The sequence below is a fragment of the Octopus sinensis genome, linkage group LG15 (genome assembly GCF_006345805.1).
Source record: "Octopus sinensis linkage group LG15, ASM634580v1, whole genome shotgun sequence".
Taxonomy (NCBI): Eukaryota; Metazoa; Mollusca; class Cephalopoda; order Octopoda; family Octopodidae; genus Octopus; species Octopus sinensis.
The window spans coordinates 7,642,001-7,652,000 of record NC_043011.1 but is presented as its reverse complement, the minus strand read 5'-3'; the positions used below and the strand labels follow the sequence as shown (position 1 = coordinate 7,652,000).

The window sequence follows — 10,000 nt, the reverse complement described above, 5'->3', positions numbered from 1 at the left end:
TATATATATATATTATATATATATATATATATATATATATAGGCATAGATGTATATATAAATTATATATATATATGTATGTGTGTATTTGTATATATATATATGTATATATATATATATATGTATATATATACATATATATATATATTCATATATATATATTCATATATATATATATATATATATATATATATATATATTATAATATATATATTATATATATATGTATATATATATAGGCATAAATGTATATATTATAGGCATAAATGTAAACACATATATGTGAATATATATGCAAGTTTCTTTGTGTCTGTGTTTGTTACCCGCAAACGCTTAAGAACCGGTGCTGGTGTGTTTGCGTCCCCGCAGCTTAGCAGTTCGGCAAAAGAGGATTATTAAAATAAATACTAAACTTTAAAAAAAAATTAACACAAGTACTGGGGTCGATTCATTTGACTAAAAATTCTCCAAGGCGGTGCCCCAGCATGACCACGTATTTCATTTTTATGAACCAAACTCTGAAGAAAGATATTCTTTATCTGCCATAACTTTCGATAGAACCTCTCTATTACTTCTCACCAAAAATACAATTCCTGAAAATTGACAGAAAGAAACGTAAGAGGATGAGTCATTCATGCCTTTCTGAAGGCACATTACCAACATAGATCATATGAACCTGTCACAACCTGGTATTGAAACTGTGGTGATTGAATCATCTCATCAGCTTCCACCACAAAATCCGTGCTTCGTATAGGTTTATACCTATGTTTTTTACGCAGAAACAACGTTTTGGGACTGACAGAGAGGGATTTGTTTAAGTCAAGCATTTGTGATGTTCATGCCTTTCCGTCTGGTCATTTATTGCTCCGGGAGATGCGAAACCGCACCTCAGATTTGACGGATCAAAAGTCTAAGTTATTCTCAACACAAACTTGTTATAATTTATTAGGAATTCGCAGAAACAAGAAACTTGGTCATCGTTGCCAAATATTCTTCAGTGAGACGGAAATTATAAATGTACAATTCTTCGATTTGGAGTCTTTCACCAACTTTTTTTCCCGAAAATAAACCTCAAAGCATGAAAATAGATTTACCACATTTACTCGTGTATAAGTCGCATTCCTAATTTACTGAAATTTTTTCCCTTTCATAGTTTTAGCTTTACCCCGAGTATGAATATCAGTCCAGTTTAATTTTTTTTTTGCTTTGTTTTTCGCTTAAGACCAAATATAAAATAATGCAACTTATACACAAGTAAATAAGTAGTAAACAAACAATATATATATATATATATATATATATATATAGTAATTAAAGGTTTAGCAACGATTTTGAATGGGGCTTTTACATGCCGAACTCTACTTGGTGAAATTAATGATTATTTCTAAATGAATTAATTTCACCCTTTATTATTGATATATATATATATATACATGTGTGTGTATATTTATGCATGTATGTATGTATGTATGTGTGTTGATGTCTCATTAAGTGCAATTAAGCCGTACACTTAACCATCGACTTCCCAATTTTAACTAAACTAAACCAAAACTCCAAAACCACGGATAACCCTGAATAACTAAGAAGTAAACGGTTCGTATTTTTGTAAAGATAAGGAAACAAGAAAACTCAGTGTCTGACAAAATTGTTCATTTATAACTAAAAGGGAAAATAAAGAGACTGACGTAGATATCTAACTGGTTATAAAACATAATTAAAGTTCTAATTAAAAAATAAACTTATAAATCATTGCCTTCAACATTAAAAAAAAAAGATAGTAATTATGTTTGATTAAAAGAAAATTCGAATTTAGAAATCTTTTATATTGTATCATTATGGATATATATATATATATATATATATATATGTATGTATGTATGTATGTATATATACTTGTATGTATGTATACTTGTATGTATGTATACTTGTATATACATGTATAAATGTTGATGCAAATATACACATATATATATATACACGTACACACATGTATCTATGTATCATGTGTCCATTTATTTCTATCTTTCTTTTATCCGCCTTCATCGCTTTTCTCAGCTTCACATGGTGAAAGTTGAATAAGCTCTTGTTTTTTTTTTTCTTCTGGTCCTCAAAATAGGGCAGAATTTAAGTGAATCAAAAACTATCGGTTGCCAAGTCCTAGCTTACTGTCATATGGTAATTACCAGTGGATTTTTGTGAGCCATATAGTTAGCTTCTGGTTTATATTTCGAGGCGTATTTTTTGTTCTAGGCCCGATTCCCTAAGTGAATGAGAGCCAGTTATAGTATTCAGCTGTTCGGGCGTACTGGGCGCCAGACTTCATTCACGGATGGGAAAAAAAAGCGTGGAGCAACTGAACGTGCCGATAATGTGCACTCGAATAACATCCAGACTGCCACGTCTAACTATGCACTTAAATCACGAGTGCATACAAACCTTGACATACATTTGGGGCTTGTTCAAACAATGTTGAATTCATAACATGCCACCAGGGTTTGCGGCCCATCAAGCTTAGCCACTCATACAATCTGTCCTACAAAAACCGATTCAATCAGAGCAACTAGATTCTAACACAACACGCATCTACTTGAATACGAAATAAGAGAATTGTGTAGGAATTTAAACCTACTCAGAGACACTATAACTATTTAGGGCTTTGAATTTTTTGCATACAAATTGATAGAAGGTGAAATACTTATACTACGGTTATGTTAAATTATAACGTGCTACAGAAGCGTTAATATTTCCGTTGTTTTTTTTAATTTAGCTAATTCTGCAAATGATGGAGCAAGGAATAGTGTTTAAGGAAGAAAGCAGAGTAATATTTTTGGTCATTTAAAAAAAAAAATTGCTGAAACAAGAACTGTAGAGTTGAATGAAAAAATATCCGCTTATGTATATATTAACATACACATATGTGTATATATGTTGCTATATAGACATGTGTGCAGATGTATTTGATATTATAAGCAAGAAATGAAATTCATTTTGGGACAAATTTTCGGAAGTAAAATTCCACCATTATTCATAATTTTTTATATATATATTTTTTTTTTCACCACAAAAGTTAGTTATCTGACGTGCTTCCTGCTGGAATAAAATTCTCAAATTATTTACAGAATATGGAGAAAAGAATATATTGCATCAGGAATTTAAAGATGTGAATAAAAGTGATCATATTTGGGGTGAATTTTCGAGGAAACAAATTTAGAAAAACATTTTTTTCCGTTAAAGACAACAAACACATTTAATTTCAAAAAACGAAAAAAAAAGTAGGGAAAAAAAGAGAAACTTTTTCAAAATTTCAACAAACAATATTTTGCATTTGTAAAATAATAATCGAAATATTTAACAACAATACCATAAAATTATACGGAAATTTTTTAAAAAGAAAAAAATTTATAAACGGAAAAAATTCCCTTGCGGTTTTGATAGATGCTTGAACAGGTCATAAGGTAACGGTGAGGTTTCTAGGCGGAGGCAAAGAGATCGCGAGAGAAAGAGTAAGGCACCTATGAACACTTACGTTAGTGCTACTCTATCCCCGAGGCAGTCTCAAATTTTGTATCGGACGCTTTCGTAACCAAAACACTTACCAGTTCTCCATTTAGTTGAAAAATTCTAAATCCGCACTGGGTAGGAATTCCATGAAGACATTGAACAGCTTATCCACAGTTGCGCAACCCCGTCTACGTAACGGCTGGTGGAGATCTTCCCTTTCCCATGCAAGAGAACGAACAATCAAGAACGTTCACAACACTAAAACCAATTGCATTTGAGAAAGAAAGGCTATCAGTAGCCGTTATATAGACACTGTCACACAATACACTTGCTTTTAAAACTTTTTTTTCATTTCCATCCCCCCGACGAAGACAGCTGCTAAGCCGTCAAAAATTTGAGAATGTTTTGGTCTATAGTTTTTGGAAGTGCATTGTAGCTGGCTGCAGTTCTTTTGTCAGCGTTTCAACTCTTCTGGATTTTACCAACATAATTTCTTGTCCGCGCCGAGGCTAGTAAAGCTGCCTCCGGTTGGATGGAGAGTTGAGAAATGGGCAATCGCAGGCCTCCTGAGGGCCCATTCGCTCCGAATAGCCAAAGAATTCTTTGTAGCACTCTATTCGAGTGATTTCACTATTCTTTAATTTTATGGAAAGGTCCTAAACCCATTTTGTTCAAGTGTGGGAAAGAAACACAGTCGACGATGGGGATTCACGGAGTCAGACTCACAGAGAACAGTGAACAAGCAACCTTATCGAGTGCCCAGTATGATAAGATTTTTTTATATTTTTTCCCCACTTCTGTTGTAAAGCCGCTACCCACTACTGCGCCTTTATATCCCGTACCCGCTTAACCATTGCTAATTTCTTGCCAAACTCTCCCGCCGAATTTTTACCCTCATCTTTTTCCCACCGGCGAGTTCCAAGTAGCTTGAAAACTACATCATTTTATGATTTCGCTTAGTTTATTTCCATTACCTAAATGATCTTAATTCGAAATATATGCTGAAAAAGAAAAGCATATTTTAATCAGATAAGAATATTTCAACACAGCATGCAAATCACAGTTTGTGTACTCGATTGGTGCGGCGCTTTACGACCATCATTTCCTCCACTCATAAAACCCGCCAGAGGAACATTTTAAAACAGCGAAGGTAAGGGAGATAACTATCACTAAATTTGAGGGTTCGAGTTTGCCGGGTTAAAAAAAAATTCCATCTCTCTCCCTGCTCTGAAACCTTTTGTCGCCAGGAGGAATGGGATGCAATAATAGTCCTAATATGGATAAAGATTAATGCAACAATTCTGTAAACCTTTCGAAATGTGGTAGTGGAATGCGCTCTGCTAGACGAAGTACTTCGGAATGAGAGATAGTTTTTAAAAAGCGCCGTATGTGATATCACAAAGTTACTGTGTCACTCATCACAGAGCCACATTCACTTGAGTTGCCACTTTCACATTCCACTGAATGCTGTGAGAATGGGAGGGCAATTATAATAGAATTTCGGTTTTTTTCTTCTTTTTTTACTTTTTTTATTATTATTCTTTTTTATACTCTCATTCGACGGATCTTCAAACTGCCTATTGCTTACTCAAACCATGTGAACTTTGTAAAAACTTCTTCCAAATATATTAAGGAGATGACAGATCATAATAGCAATTCTCTCTTTTTTCTCTCGAATCGGTCGTTTAGTTGTTATAAAACTCCGATCCATAAACGGCAAAAAATGCATTTAAAATAGAAAACTTTCGAATTTTTTTTTTAAATATCCATTCTTTTCTCAAATATATCTTCAATTATCGATTGATATCTTCGATTATATTTAACAAGTATTAATCGATAACTAATTATAATACTTTAATCATAACTAAATTTATAATCTCGAGCAATCTATGCCACATTTACTCTGATTTTTTTTTGTTTTTTTTGAGAATTTTTCCTTCTGTTTTTCTTTCTGTTTTAATTATTAGTAATATTATTATCATTATCTCTCATTTTTAGCTCAAGATTTCTGAAATGCTATTATCTATAATCCAAACTTAAGACTTCCTCTACGAGAGAGAGAGAGAGAAAAAAAAAAGTTTTAGTTGAGGTGTCAAAAGAATACCATTTTTTTTTGTGGTCAAAAAAAAAAGTTTACTTTCTAAACTCCACCCCACCCACCCCATACCTGCGGCCCTACCCCTATGTCGATAGCAAAGTTTTCCAAACATTCGATTTGACGGGACAGGAGAAGCTTTCTCTCTCGCTCACTCCCTCATGCACGCACTCACGCACGCACGCACGCACTACCCACATGAAGAAAAAACAAAAACAAGAAATGATAAATAAATAAATAAATAAATAAATAAAAAGCATGGGACCACGGGGTGGAGGTACAAGGGAACTAACCTAGCATTTTACTTTTATTTCGTCTTGAGAAACTTCCCCTCTTCTTTTTTTCTTCTTCTTATTTTTGCTTTGTATACGCATTTAATTAGCAAATAAACCCAAGTGTGTGAAGCGATATTGTGTGTGTGTGTGTGTGTGTGTGTGTTTTGTGTTTGTAAGATGTCAAACGCAGTAGTAGGGGTTTGGCGTTCGAGTGTTACCAAATACAAAAGGGGGTTTTACTGTCGATTCTGTGTGGAAAGCGACACAGATGGTATGAGGCGAACCATTTTGATCCCTCGATCACATGTGCTGGTCAGCCGTTTTCTTAGACGGGGGCTTTGTGGTACTACAACCACATTAAATGTTCAAGTGCGTTTTTGAAAAGGTAAACGCCAATTTCCTTTTTTACTCTTTTGTAAACTCTATCTAAGGAATGGGCACCACGGTGGCGGGGAAGGATGGTGTGGAGGGCGGTCGAGGTGGGGGGAGGGGGGCTCCGGACTATCTCCAAGATCTCGACGCTATAACATTGCACGTGCTTGTTTGATTTCAGCATTTTTTACATAGAGGGGGGGAGGGTGGACCATGTGTGGTAAAGTGACAAAACAGTAAAAAAGTAGAAATTACTTATTGTTTTATTATTGTTGATGTAGTTGTTGTTGTTGTTGTTATTTTACTTTTTAAAGTAAATAACAATTTTCCAACACTACGTAGACAATGTATTTTTAAAATGGATGCAGAAAGGACCGCTTCGGACAGCTCAAAGCTTACAGGGGGGCACGTGCGAAAAAAAACGATTTCTTAGACACCGTGTGGGGTGGATACTTACCACAATAAAATTTCGAGCAGACTTTTTTTCTTTTCGTTTTTTATTTTTTCTTCTAAAACTTACGATTTCTATTCAGAAATTACAGACAATATCTGCAGAATGGACGCGAAGATGAATAAGAATAAAAAAATTAAAATAAAAACTAACAGAGGCTAGCCCAGCATCTTTTAGGACGAGCGGGGCACGTGCAAACCAACTCACTTTCGTTGGCCACGCTGTGTGGTACAAGTTAGTGACAATAAAAAAAAATAGACAGCGTGTTTCTAAAAGGAACACAGATTTTCTCATTATATCAGTTTTTGTCGAGTACACAAAGACAAAGATATATCATGAAACAAGCTTTGTAAACTGAAAGAAAGACCTTTCAAAAGTTATGGCGATTTGAGAATGTGTTCTTGCGTCTAGCATTTTTTTCCCCTTTCTAAAATTTTTCTTTTTATTTATTTTACATTTTTCCTTCATCTCTTTTCCTTTTTCTTTTTTATTCTTCCCTGATTTTCCTTTCTCTCCTTCATCACACGAAGACAAGTCACGGATAAATCAACACAAAGCAAACGATACCCCAGCTGGGGCTTTGCCTTGATTATTTTTTGACAACAACCGAAATGTCGCATTAGAAAGTCTCTATTCCAAACAGCTTTGTCTTGTGCTTGGTCAATTTACTGTGAATCTACTGCCGTGTTTCTTTGCGCATCTACCGGAACCGATCTTCTTTTGTGCATGCAACCTTACAGCTGCAAGCCAAGTCAATTTTCTTCCTGATTAACATACATCAAGTGGGTTCATTCCAGCTACTATACATGTGACGAGCACCAACTGTTGTAGCAGCACTCATCTCTTTTACATTTTATTTTATTCGATTTTTTTCTTCCCCCAGCTTCTCCTTCTCCCCCTTCTACTCGGACCACAGTGAAAGCGAATATAATACCCCCAACTCCAAATCCTGCTGCGACCAACAGGAGAGCTTGGCCCCCCTCATTTGATTGTAGGACGCGGCAGGGGGCTGAGGACGGCTGATTAAAGAGTCATACAAGCAAGGTGTTGTTTCATGCTAAATCTAACCCTTTCAATCTGCCCAAAAGGCGCAATAAACAAAAAATATATTTTTTTTAATCCATATTTCATCCATATGGAATAGGCTCAATTGTTATTTTGTTTATTTTTTTTCTCTCTTCCTTTATTCTATTCTTTCACAAATTTTCTTAGCAAATCTTTTAGCCCGGCTTGTTGATTCTGCTGGAGCTAATGTTCAATTCATTGCTTCTGTGGTTTCTTAGTAACAAAGAAGATTGTAATATATTTTAATATTAATCTGCTGTAACGTTAGTATAATATTCTAGTTAGCAAATAACTAGCCAAGACATTTTAAAACAAAGAAAAGACTCGAACAATGGCGATCTGCCACAGCTCTGGATCAGTCATATTTTCTGTTCTAACTACAACGTTTGAAATAAAACGTTTAATTCTTCAGTGTTACATTATTGAAATAACAGTTTTTGTTCTGGAAAACCGAAACTTGTAAGAAATTTTAATTTAGAAATTTAATAATTACGAATTTGTGTGTTTTCTGTGCGTTTTATTACTATTATTATTTTCTTTGTCATATCTATTATGATATTTCATAAATATATCAGACTCGCTCTTCTTGGCAAAAATGTCTATAATTTTGGAGATTTTAATAAAAGTAATTAAAGAAATTTACACATGAAAAAGAAGAGTTTTATAAGAACAATTATCCTTTAATAAGGTAGTAATTAAATTAATAATAATAATTATTATATGAACTAATTAAGTTATTGAAATTGTTTAACTTTTGAGAGAATTAACTAGAATTAATTTATTTTCTGTAGTAAATATTTCATAGATTAGTTGAAAAAAAATTAAACTTTTGTGAAGTTAAAATAGAAATTGAAGTTTTAATGCTGATTTCATTATGGAGAGTATCGGGGAAGTGAAATTTTAATTTTTAAATCCATTGATACTCACTTCTTAACTAGTTTCTGCTTAAACTTTACAATATTAATATATATGAAATATGTTAAATTTTGTATAATTTATCCAGTGTTTATCATAGATAATAAATTTTATCGAAAAATCTATTTAAAAATTGAATGTTTTGACCAGAAAAACTCGCAAAACTTTCGGGTAAAACTCGTGTTTTGTGGAGTTTTTTTCTGAACTTTACATCAAAGTTTTCTTACTCTTGCTAAATAGTCTCTGTGATTTATCTCCCCTTGAACTTCTGGAGGCTTTGTTAGACGGTGCTTCCCGTTTTTTTCTCCATTTAGAAGATGTGTTCTGCTTGACCGAGGATAGCCGCACTCCGGATATTTTCCTATCGACCTGGATCCTGGTCGAACTTATCAGATCGCTTTCTAAAAACTCAAATATATTTATACATAATGTTTATTTTTAAAAATACTTTTAAAAGTTTTATTTTATTCTGAAAAATATTTGTATAATAGACAAAAATACCTCAGTTCAGTAACAGAAAGATTTAAAATGTTATTCGCGGTTTTCCCATCATGACTGGACATCGCACAAAACCTTTCATTTTTAGTTAAACAACATTTGTTGGTCATATGGAACAACTTTATAGTAGATTTGGTGTTTGTATTTTACTTACTATATAGATGCGGTTAGTTGAATTTGTAGTTCTATGTACATAAATCATAGATTAGACAGCCGGCTGACCTCTCACTGTAAGGGTTTTAAGCTAGAGTCGGCGTCATTTTTAGGGAAGGGCGCAGTCTATCTACGAAAAATCTGTTGTAACTTCTCATAACTTTAATAAAAATATTAGTATTTAAACAAACTAAATGCGTTTAATTAAAATGATTTAAATTAATTGAAATTAAAATACATTTTTTTTTTTAAGAAAGAAACCGAATTTAATAGTCTTTAAATTTCAAGGAGATACTTTCGGAAGAAGCTTAAATAATTCGGTACCCCTAAAATTTATTACGAATTTATTACAATTGCAGCTCTCGGAGATTTTTTTTCTTTTTTTTTTTTTTTGGATAAGAAGTGGTTAACTTTTATAAATCCAAGTAAAATTATTTCTATTTTCAGTTATTTATTTAAAAAGATAAAATCACTTCAGAAAGTGTTCGAAATTAAGACCTACATTTTCTAGCTTTCAAATTTTATTAAAGATATTTCTAAGCAAAATATAAGCGCAAAAAAATGTTTTCTCGTTTTTACATGGCAGATAGTGAAAGGAGTAAGGAATATTTGTATATATTGCTTAAATGAAAAAAGTTTTCATTAAAAATAAGAGAATGATTGAGTGAAAACATAG

At 33.0% G+C, this 10,000-nt stretch overlaps 1 long non-coding RNA gene across 1 annotated transcript in view; it reads right to left on the bottom strand.

Annotated features, from left to right (window-relative positions):
- The window catches only part of LOC118766175, a 36,313-nt gene extending 31,892 nt beyond the window's left edge, over nucleotides 1-4,421 (bottom strand). The window contains exon 1 of the long non-coding RNA XR_005002091.1: nucleotides 3,596-4,421. This is a non-coding gene — a long non-coding RNA (uncharacterized LOC118766175). The remainder of the gene's footprint in view (nucleotides 1-3,595) is intronic.
- Nucleotides 4,422-10,000: the final 5,579 nt, after the last annotated feature.